Below are 12,084 nucleotides of genomic sequence, written 5' to 3' on the forward strand. Positions count from 1 at the left end.
TTTTAAAAAGTTGCTCAAAAGTGGGTATGACTGCTCTTTCTGAATACAGTGTAGTAAAAACACCAAGAAAACAACAGAATTATTTAAACTGGAAGGCGGAACTTCCACCATAAGACTAGATATATGCTCTTTATAATTTTAGACTAAACTTTATTATCAGTATTTCAAATTATGTGAACAATGTGGCTTGGGTACTATTTTCCAAAATAAAATAAAATAGAAGAAATATAACCAGTTTCACAGTAGTACTGGATGATTTTCTGGAAAGTATTCTATGATTCATGTTTTATATATGTATGTTACATATACATATATCATTATACAATATGTTCTGTATATATGATGTGTATTATAATAAGGAATTAAACTGAAAGTATCTACCATATATATATTCCTAACCTTTAATATTTCAGTTACTACAATTTAAACACACAGTAATATTTTACTGTGCCTTTAATACCTGAACTTGATTAATGGTGTTGCAGTAAGCAAATGTAAGAAACTGTTGTGATATTTTATTTTGTATACTTGACAGAGGCTCATTTTGAATATGCTTTTATTGAGCTCTTACATTAATCAGAGGAAAATAAAGGCATTATGTATCCAGAAAAACCCACAAGGAATTTTTGACTGTTGAACAGAATTTGAAAATTGACTATATTTTAAATGCTGTGCTTTCTTTCTGTTGAAATTCTTTTTTCTCTCTGTTCACTGTAGTTATTAGGGGATATCAAAAGGTCTTCTGCAAGATCACTGAATGGAGTAATTTTATGTGTCAAGGCAGGTGAAACCGGAGTATTGCCACTGATATAGAAGTTCCTATAGCAATGTATGTGGCCCTTTAGTTTTTTGAGAATCTAATAATAAGTGTTCTGAGTAGGTTTCTGTTTGTTTAGTTGGGTTATCGCTACAGTCAATGAACTTGTAAAAGTTAAACTTGTAAAAACTTAAGACTTACAGACTGTTAAACCAGAGGATCATAATGGCTATTTTCATGTGAAGCACTGAAAAATGTGATTATTTGCACATAATGCCTATGCCTGTATTCATAAACTGAGCTGTGGCAAGACCTGTCATCCAGCACTGAGTCCAGCTGGTGCTGAATAGTTGGTATCTAAGCAATCATTAGTAGTCTCTCAGAAAAGACAGACATACCCCAACTGTGTATTAAAAGTGGTCCCCAGGTTGTGCTAACCTTTCAACTACATATAGGAGTTGTATGCAATTGAAAATAACTTGGTTTGGCATCAAAATGGTCAGAGATCATTTTACAAATTAGAATGGTGGAAGGGATCACACTGTGGTGCTCAGGACTCTGTCTCAGCTGTGGGTAAAAATATTGGCACAGCCAGAGGGTTATAGTCCCATTTAAATTGAATCTGGCTTTTTATGTCCTACATAAGTTATCAAGTGGTGGCCGATTTAAGCAATTCTTATGTTCCTGATTGCACTACAGCTAAATTTAAAACATCTCGTTAAGAAGTCTTTAAGAACTGCTTACCTTTGCCCTAATGCAGCCTCAAGGCTCATTCTCGGCTAAGACCATTCTATTTCATATTAATGACTGTAAATTTTTTATAGTAACTCGTTCACTGAAGCGTCACATATTCAGTCTCTAATTGTTACACCATGTTTACTGGAGTAATTGATTGGAAAATATGACTTGATTGCTACTGCTGACTTACTGTGTTCTGCAATGCTGCAGTGCTTGAAAGTGTAGCTCGTGACTTTGTCTTCTGACTTGGATAGTGGTACATTTTCCTTAGGTTGAATCTAACTATGATAAATACCAGTATAATTAAGCAGCTGCACTTATTTCACTGGGTATTTCCTACACCAATAACAATGAAACAAATAATACTTACAGCATATATACTGCACTAGATTGTACCACTACTGATAGAATGCAGCATGCGGTTATATAAATTAATGAAGTGGTAAATACTGTAAAGTGACACCACCTATGTGATTTCTCTCAGGATTTGTGTCAGAAATCTCCTACAGAGATGAACTTCAGTTGCACTCTTGTCACCAAATTCTTTGTGCATACAGCTAAATCTTTTGCCTTTCACCCTCTATCCTTCACTTAACTTACAGATGGATTACTTCCTCCCCACAGGTGTGTAATCCTGACCATCTGCTTCCATCCACTATGACTGTGATCTCTTCTATGACAGAATAAGCTCTAACAAGGGATTGTTAATAGCCTTACCTTCTGAGCAGCTAACTGATAGCAATGTTTTTTATTGTTAAGAGTCATTACTGTAATTATGTGTTTGTGCCCATATTTTGTAATTGTTATGCTGGGAAGAAGGGTGCTTTAAAGGCAAAACATAAAGAGATCTCATAAAAGTTTCATTATAAATACTTGGGTTCTGTGTAGCTTCTCAGCTTCTCAGCTTCTGAAACTATGAACAGTGTTAACTGTAATTCTGCCAACAAATGGCTGCATGCAGCAATGTATGGAACAGTATCACTGTGATACTTCCAGGGCTACAACTTTACTGCAGTAAGGAACTTTTCTACCTTGATCTTTTTTATTCAAGATAGGGGATACACTGCCACAGCTGGCTGTGTTCTTACCCCTGGGAATGCAAAGGGAAAAGAAGGGGAGTTACTTCCTAACACAGATGTTGTGCTCTTATGGCTTACATTTTAACTGTAAAAGTTCTCATATACTTAGAGCTTGTATATGATAATAAGTGTCTGTCTTTCCTGGGCTGAACATGTTGCCAGATACTTCAGACTTCCACTTTCATTTCCCACTTTATTCAGTCTCTCACAATAACTTAAGACGTTAGTCCCAGAGTATCCGAAAATCCTGCAATAAGTTTTCAAAAACTAGGAGGAGTAGGGGTGGTATTGATCTTTGCTAATCTAACAGTAAGTACTTACATTTCTGGGAAGAAAGAAATTTCTTCTTCAGCTTTAGGCGATGGTACAAAATCATCCCCTTGGAGAAATGTCCCTTTTCTATAATCAGTTCTACTGGGTGAGTCAGTTAAGAATGAGCACAATGGTTTCCATCTCCCCTGTTTGTTGCCAGTGAAGGGTGCAGTGACATAGATACACCACATCTGGGCTGCTGATCCCGATACCTTTTAGGGGGAAGAAGTCTTAATTCCTACATGACAATTCTCAGGCACTTGCATGTTTTCTAACACATCAATAACCTCTGTGTCTTTGCTGGCACAGGGATTTCCCACCCCTACCTCCACTGAGATGGCAGACCAAAGGGCCTTGCTAACACACCATCACTCACTTGCTGAGCCTGAAGTTATTCCCTTTCCCCTTCAAATATAGTTTAAAGCTCTTTCAATGACCTCTGCTGACTCCTGTTCAAAGATCCTTTTCCCACTTTGAGACAGGTGTACCCTATCTGTTGACAACAGACCTAATGTCCTGTAAAACAATCCATGATCAAAATCCCCAAATCTCTGCCCATAACACCAGGATCGAAGCAAGCTTAGCTCTTCCTGTTTCTTCCTTCATCATTCCCTGTAACTGGAAAGACAGAACTACTTCTGTTCCTGATATCTTAGACCAGTAATCTCAAGTCCAGAAAGTCTCTCCTGATTGCCCTTGGACTTCTTGTTCCAACTTCATCACTGTCTACCTGGAAAACCAACAGTGGACAGTAATCTGAGGGCTGTCCCATGGCAGGAGGTGTTCTCATCACGTCTTTAACCCTGACCACAGGGAGACAGCAGACTCTCCTAGGAGGTGGATCCATTCTGCATATGGGTCCTTCTGTCCTCTCAGAAGGGAGCCTGCTATCAGAACAACCCATCTTTTTTTCTTCTTGGAAGCAGTTTTGACACAAGGTGTAGACCAACTTAACTGCAGTGACACCCTCCATAATAGATAAATCATCGTTTATGGTTCGGTTCCAGGTCTCAGAGCCTCACACAGATATTACTAGGCCACCTTGGAAGAAATGGATAAGCAACAAAAACCACAGTGAAAACACAGAAAATTTAAGTGGAATATATATATGTATGTTATAACCAATAATTAATAAAAGGAGACTGAAAACGTTATCTTGAATGTTTTCATAAAGAGATATGTAAATTCATATTGTAGGTCTGCTTCTACTTCATGCAGAATTTGAGTTATTTTTCTTTTCCTAGTACTTAGGCTCCTTACCTTAATTAAAGACCAACATAATTGTATTTCCTTTGACTTTTTACGTTGAAATCAAAATTAGGGAAAGTTCTCAACCTAGATAATGATTCTGGTATTGATGCAATGTGTTTTATAAGGCTTCTGAGGAAGATGACTAAATTCAATATCGCTTTAATCATTATTCTACAGCAATAGAACAGTAATTATTATTTCAATAAAATCAGATTTATGCAATCCTCTTTGATATTCTGGGTGTCATAAAAATTTTATCTCTCTAGATAAACCATTCTGAATTATTAGTATTTTTAATAGATTATCCCCTATGTTTAAATAATATTTTTATTAATAAATGATAATATAAATGGGACAAGAATACATCTCAAAATACTTTGTAAACCTCCTGCTTATAATTTATATTTTTTGTAAGAAATGGCAGTGTTCACCTCATTAAGTCTGCAGTTCCTGAGTATTTATAGCAAACTTCACTTTATAAAAATCATGTGCTGGATAGGCATTTGATTAATAATGCAATAATACAAAACAGAACGCAAATAAAATTGAAGAAATAGAATAGCAGATGGTAAACTCTGTCTTTCCTAGGCAGAATGGCACTCTGTATTTGCAGGATGTCACAGTTCGTATTTCTGTAATCAATATATTTAACTATGTTTACAATTATTTTTGATACTCTAAATATAGTTGCCTACTTTTCTCAACAAAGAGGTACATGAGTTGCCTATGATTGTATTGGCTTGCCTATATGTGATGTATATATGAATATTTAGAGGACTGAAAATAATTTTTCTCGAGAGTTACTGATGTGGCATGAGCAGCATTTCTTGGAGTGTTTAGGGATATTACATACATAATTGTGAACTGAATTGAAATGTGTCTAGAACTGTCAACCTCCCTCTTTTATGTAATTCACCAATTAAAGAACATAAAAATTTCATTAATTCTTTCCCCCCTTCCAAACCATATAAGCCCCTGTTGTGTTCCAGTTCTGTAATTATGTGTAGAGAAGGAATGAATCTTAACCAGAAATTTCAGATACTGTAATTAGCAAGAGTGTACAGTAACTACACTGTCAAGTTTAGGAGGTCTTCACAATATTGCCTCCAATATAGATTTTTGATTCTTTTTAAACCGGATTGCGATCACCATGTGTAAGTAGCTGTTGTCAGAAATAGAAGTAAAAAACCTTCATTTAGGGTGCAGAGGAAAGCATGGCTTTCTTTGTTTCAAATTGCTGTAAGCATTATCTGTGGGAAGGCCATTTTTATCAGTGGTCAATGTAACACTGATAACAGATTTAGAGAAGTATAACATTTCACCTACATGTTGCATATACCCTTGGATAATCTAAAAGAATATTTTTTTGTTAGGTATTTTCATGTCTTTAAAAGAGAGGTTAATTTTCAACAAGCGGTTCTTTCAGATGTCAGCATTTTTCATGGGTTCCTGTTGCAAACAAATAAGAAGGTTGTTTGTTTTTTGCATCATGTCTCTTGCTGATTATTAAGAATTTGGTCCCATCTGCAGAGGGTCCAGGTGACCAGTGACTAAGTAACTGAAGATATTACAAAGGCTACCTGGATTACTAGACAATTTTTTATGAAAGCTATGGTAGTTTCTTAAAATTCTGTGTGGCAGTAAACTATGCAAACTACTAGAAATCAGAGATAATAAAAAGCTATGCTGATAACTAAATTTTTTATGTAACAATAAAACTCTAACTGTAACTACAACCCTGTAACTATTCCTCATTCTGCTAAGGATCCCTAAAAGAACCTGCCTGTCCCTGTAGTGCTGGGTGACAGTGCTCAAAGGCTAGAGGAAGAAAGAGCCACTACTGATATACATTTTCACTGGTTATGCCAATAGTTATTGCTATTCACCATCAATGCCCAAAGCTTCAGTTTCTGCTCTGTGCCTGTGAGCTTTCTGCTTCCATCGAAAAATCTCTTCTGCAACTACCTTACTGCACAGTCTTTTTAGCTTCTCAAGAATTAGTTAGTTTATTTTGAAAGTAATTATGCACGCAAGTGACGGGAATCATTTGGTTGCCAACATGCTCAGCTCTCAGTTCTGTCTCCTTTGGTACATGGAAACTGTCACAGAGCATCAAGGTAAAGCTAAATTTCTTCTGCATCTTAAAGAGGAAGAAACTTTTCAGTAGGCATTGAATGCTACATTTTGCAAGAGAATCAGCTGGAAATCTCAGAGTAGGGCTTCATATATGCACGAAATTTGTTGTATAACTACCAAACCTCTGGATATTGTTATCTATGCTTTCAAAGACTCAATATTTTTAAAGATTTTGATCTCAAATTTATACATGACAATGAATTCCACAGGTTAACATTGCAATACAGGGCATTTTCAGTGGTTACTGTTTTCTATCACATGCTTTGTGTTGCTTTGTGCTACCCTGTGGTAATATTTCTCTTATTCCTCACATATTTCCTCTCTTAATTTACCTCTTTCCGGTTCAGATTTATTTATTTTCAGCCCCTCATACTTTACCAGCAGCTGTGGGCTGGTTCCCTTCTTTCACTGAGTCTGCCCACATATGTGAGGTAGGTTGTAAACCTTATGGTCTGGCACAGTGAATTTTAGGATATGGATCTAGACTTATTTTGCTGATTATAATTACTGCATCACAACCAATGCCAGTGCTGAATAAAATGTCAATTCCTTTTTGTCCCAGCAATGAAAATTGAATGCACATATTTTTAAATGAACTGATTTGTTTTGAGCTAGAATAGAAGAAGATAGAAAGGCCCTGGACTCTCTGAAGAAGAGGCAGATGCTGTCTCATTTAGACTCTAATTTCATCTTGCAAAATAACCTGTCATGGGTTTAGTTAGACCTAGATTTAGGCTTCATTTTTTAGAGCAGGGCTTAGATTATCAGCTGACTCAAGCTGGGTCAGGCAGCTGACAGCTGACTTCTGCTGGCCAATGGTATTCCATACCATATTCTGACATTGTCTCAGATATAAAAAGAGGGGGAGGAGGGAAATTCTCTTCTCTCATGGCTGCAGTCCTAGGAGGACGTGCTGTGTTGTTCTGGGAGGACTGGGTCCTGGTGCTTCCTTACCGCTACTTTGCATCTGTTTTATCTTAGGGAAGTAAATATTTTATAGTTACTTTTTGCTCTCTGTTTAAGTGTCTTCCTCAGGAGTTAAGGCGATGTGGAGATAACTGTTTATTGGGTGAGGAGTGGGAAACTGTTGTTATTTTTTTCCCTTTGTATATATCTGTTATATTGCAATTTTCTTTTAGTTGTCCCTCTTCTGTGTAAATATATAAACAAATTCTGTTCTAAGTTTGTTTTCATTTTTTTCCTCCCCTCTTCCCTTGGGAGGGGAGCTTGATGAATACTTGGCATTTTGCCACAGTTTCAAACCACAAGTCTTACCCTTATCCAAAGGATGACAGGGATTTGGAGACACTAGCAGGGGTTGCTGTAACCAGACTCAAGGGCTTTAGAGTCATTTAGGCTGGAAGGGACCTCCAGCGGCCTTTTGAACCCAAAGCAGGTCTAGTTGGAACAGGGCTGTGTCCAGGGAAGCTCTGAGCACCTCCACAGCCTTTCAGAGCACTCTGCACCAATATTTGGCAACTCTTACAGTGATATTTTCCCTGTTTCATATTGAGTTGAAATTTCCCATGTTTGTGCTTGTGATTGCTGCCTCTTTTACCTCCACTTTGCATGTCTGGCAATAGTTTGGCTCTGGCTTCTCTACACCATTCCTTTAGGTACTTGCAGACAGCAATAAGACCTTTCTGAGCCTTCTCTTCTCATGGCTGAAGAAACTAAACTCTCAGCCTCTCCTATGTCCTGTACTCCAGTCCCTGTGCTCACAGTGATCCTCAGGCATTTCCAGAGGTCTGTTTTTCTCTCGTGCTGGAGAGCCCAGAGCTGGACCCAGCACTCTAGGTGCCTCACCAGAGCTGAGCAGAGGGAAGAATCACCTCTCACTGCCTGCTGGGTGTGTGCTTTCTAACAGCTCAGGAGGCCATTCATCTTTGCTGCAAGGCCATATGGCCTCTGTTGAGCTTGTACACAAGTCCCCAAGTATCTTTTTCTGCCTTGGTGCTCTTTAGTCACTTGGTCCACAGCCTGTACTTCTACAGGCAGTTAAGACATCCCAGGTTCAAGACTTTGCATTCTTTAGCTTCATGAAGTTCCTATGAGCCCACAGAGAATCAAGTTCCCTCTGAAAAGCAGCTCTAGCCTTCAGCTTACTGACAACTTCACCGAATTTGGCTGTGACTGCAAACCTGCTGTGAGTAGAAGTATCGCAGTCAAACTACAGTTAAGAGGAATAAGATAGGGATAGGCTCAGGATCAGACCTCGGCTAAGTTCACAGCATCGGCATAACCACTTCTAAATGTGTCTTTCTCAGGCTACTGTGGAAAATTTCCTCACCCCTCATCTGTACAAATTTCTTTCTTACTCAGCTGAAGGCTAAAGTTTACATTCCTGCTGTCAAATTAATCTCCACCAACTCTTTCTGTTCAGCTTGACTTTCACACAGTTCATTTAATTGAAATGGTCCTTTTCTAAATTTTACACTGACCTTCTAACTAAGCTTGCTGTTTCTTCTTTATTGTAATTATGCTTTCAGTCACCTTTTATACACAACTTTCTGAGGTTAGTACTCAATGTTCTTTCCAATGGTTTCTTTGGAAGGGTGGCTTTGGAAAGATGTAAGGGATGTGAGCAATAATTATAATTGAGAAAAAATGAGCAGAAAACTCAAACCAGTCAGTATTTTTGGGTGTCCCCATTTGTGCCAGAACAGCTAGCTGAAACTAACATGTGTATGACGGAAATGAACTAATTCTGGAAATTCAAGCCATTCAGAAATCTGGTGAGTATATTGCATTGTGTCATAGTATATCAGGCAAAAACATTCATCCTTCCTAGAGATTCAGCAAGTTTTCTTGTCTCTTCTGAACCCTCAGAATGCAGGTGTTGTGTATTAAAATCTCATTTGGATTTTAATGCTGCTATAGGCTTCCTTTTAAATTGCTTATGAAGGGTACTCATTGCGATTGAATCATTAAAGTGGACTTTTTATTAACAATTATGTCAGGTCACTGTTTTACATCAGAAGCTCTTTTCGTGCAACGTCAATGCTACATCTTTCATAACGATAAAGTATTCAGAACAGAGTCAGATTTTGTATTCAGGATGAAGGCTAAGCACATGCAGAGATGGATGACAGTTTCCTGGTTTTCTTCATTGTACTATCAAAAAAACTGCAGCAACCTTTGTGTATTCAGATTTTTCAAAGTATTTCTATATGGCTTTACATACCTACACTGTGCAGTTCAGATGAAAAAGGAGGGGGAAAAAAAAAACCAAAAAGAAAAATCTTTATTAATACTTTATTATCTGGCCTCACTAGAAAATTGAGGCAAAACCCTCTGATTCATGAGAGTTAAGATACTGTATGTCAGAGGCATACAAAAAACTCCACCCTCTTTAGCCTCTACTGCAAGAGCTCTTCTCTGAGCCTGGTAAGGCAAAAAGATCATGTGTTTTATAAGAGAAATTCAATAAAGCAGTCAAGTACACCTCTGTTCGTGTTATCCCCAAATGCTTCTAGATGGATAATCTATCATTATTCCCTACTGCTGGTAGAGAATTCCTTGTCATAGTAGTCTGTGCTAACATTCATCTCACCCACCACCTAGACATGTTCATCTGAGCTTTTTGCTATAAGGTCTGTTTATAGTCAGCAGAAAGAAATATGCTTTAAACTCCATTTCATCTGATGTACTTTAGGTGACATTTAATCAATCATGTTTTGGAAGAACTTACTTGTAGAGGAAGAATCAGGCAACTAGTGCAGAGGTAGCTAAGGTAGGTATCACATTAGATAAGTCCCATCTTTAACTGCTATTTTGCAATGCTTGTTTTTGCACATTCTGGAACACTAAGTAGACCTGCTTTGAGTGGATTTTGGCTATGGAAGCCTCAATTTCATGCAATTTCAATTGACTCTACATGTAAAAACTGCCTTTATATTTAAATGTGAAATGTCTGACATGACTGACACCTGAAAATTTCCTTCCTAGTAATAATAACAGGCATAGATCCAAACCACCCAGGACATGTTACTTAAAATTATATGAGATGAGTAATTGACACTCAGTTCACAACTTCGCAGTGATTAAACTTCACACTTTAAAGAAAAGGAAAGTCTTGTTTATTTAATCTTTCAGCTTTTCTCCCTCTTTTTTTTTTCTTTTTTTTTTTTTTTTTTGGTAGAGTTGGTAGAGTTCACCAAATATAAAGATATTGTAAATTGCAGCATCTCAAAAGTGAAGCTTCCTGTCTTTTGCATTAAATGTTTTGGGGCTTTTTTCCTACTCTGTGGCTTTGCAGAAGAGACATTATTGCCATAGAACTAAGTACCTTGCTTCAAGAAGGAAAACTGTAAGGCACAGGACAGAGAGGAATTTTCCATCTTGTTGAAATTCTGAATGAATATAAGCAGCAATATAGTGGAAGTTGTCTACTAAGTCTGGTGAAAACCCACGAACATATGCTGCAGGAAGTGTGAATACCTTGTTTTATAAATCCATAAAAGAGCAGAAAAGGTCTTTTTATTTTTAATAGAACAGCTCAGTGAACAATCAATGTATCAATTCCATGCTAATATATATGCAAGGTGACCTCTACTGTGGACCACAGAATCAGTGAACGTGGTTTCAATTCAATGGGTACAATATATTTCTGTGTTCTTGAGATCTTCCACATTTATTTTTCTTTACAAAACAATTAGGAGACTTTTGGATTTCAAACTTCATTTTCTTCCTGGTTTTACAATATTTTTCTGCATTTGAAAAATCCACATAACTGAGGCAATTAAGAAAAAGCATTGCTTTTGATTAAATATTATTAGGTATTCATCATCTAGTGAAAGTCCTTTTTATTTACTATCCATTAATATTAGCACATGTAGTGCTCTGAATCTTTTGAAGTTATTTGTCTCTGGTTTTGTTACTGAAGGAGAAAGCAATTTAGAACAGTATGTGCATGGGAGACTAGAAGTGAAAGTAATCAGATACTAATGAGTCTTTTTCAGACTGTGAGCCCAAGCTAACTAGAGACGTAAAGCAAAGCAGAAGAGGCAGAATGGAGGAGTCCATGGGCCAGAGAACTAAGCTACCCCATGTACCTTGCCTTTTACACAGGTTAAAGATGCTGTTCCTGTTACTCAGCTTGCATCTGACTGTTCTAGAAGGAAAACAAAAGCAAAATGCAGATGCTGTCATTAGCAGCTTTATTCAAACCTGCATCCAAGTATTAAACTGAAGACCTAGCATGAGTTGAGGGAGTCAACAACGGAGCAAAGCAAGCAGTCAGGGTTTGTCGAGCCCAGTACCTCAGTTTGGTCATTTCTAGAGGAGTCTCCTCCTTAACCTAAATAAACTACTAAAAAATGTGTTTACCTGTCAGTATTCAAGGGCTATTTCTGGAGTTTATGACTGGTTATAAGGTAGGTAAGGCACCTAAAATAGTGAGAAATTATGCTTCCAAACAGACTGCAAAATTGGCACTGAGGATGGATTCACGCTCTGTCTTAGGGACAAGCACTCTTGGTTTGTGATGCAGCCAACAGGGAGACGTGCACCCCCAGGTCCTGACGCAGGTCTTTGTTGGACCCTCCTGAAAGCCAGGTATTTTCTATTCCAGTGTTTTCTATTCTGTTAGTATAGAAGGAGACCAGTGTGTCTGGCTTTATAGTTGAAGTTAGTTGGGATGAATCCTGGCCCAAATAATTCATTTGGCTTACTATATAAATGTGTATTTTATATTTCACTGAATTTTGAACTATAAAAGTAATTTTTCTTAATAATATGAGGTGTAGTGTAATGAATGAAACATAATCCTGAAGAATTGCTAAGAGTATGGCCATTTGTTTTCTGGTAACA

This window comes from Pithys albifrons, chromosome 2, assembly GCF_047495875.1.
Source record: "Pithys albifrons albifrons isolate INPA30051 chromosome 2, PitAlb_v1, whole genome shotgun sequence".
In the NCBI taxonomy this organism is placed as follows: Eukaryota; Metazoa; Chordata; class Aves; order Passeriformes; family Thamnophilidae; genus Pithys; species Pithys albifrons.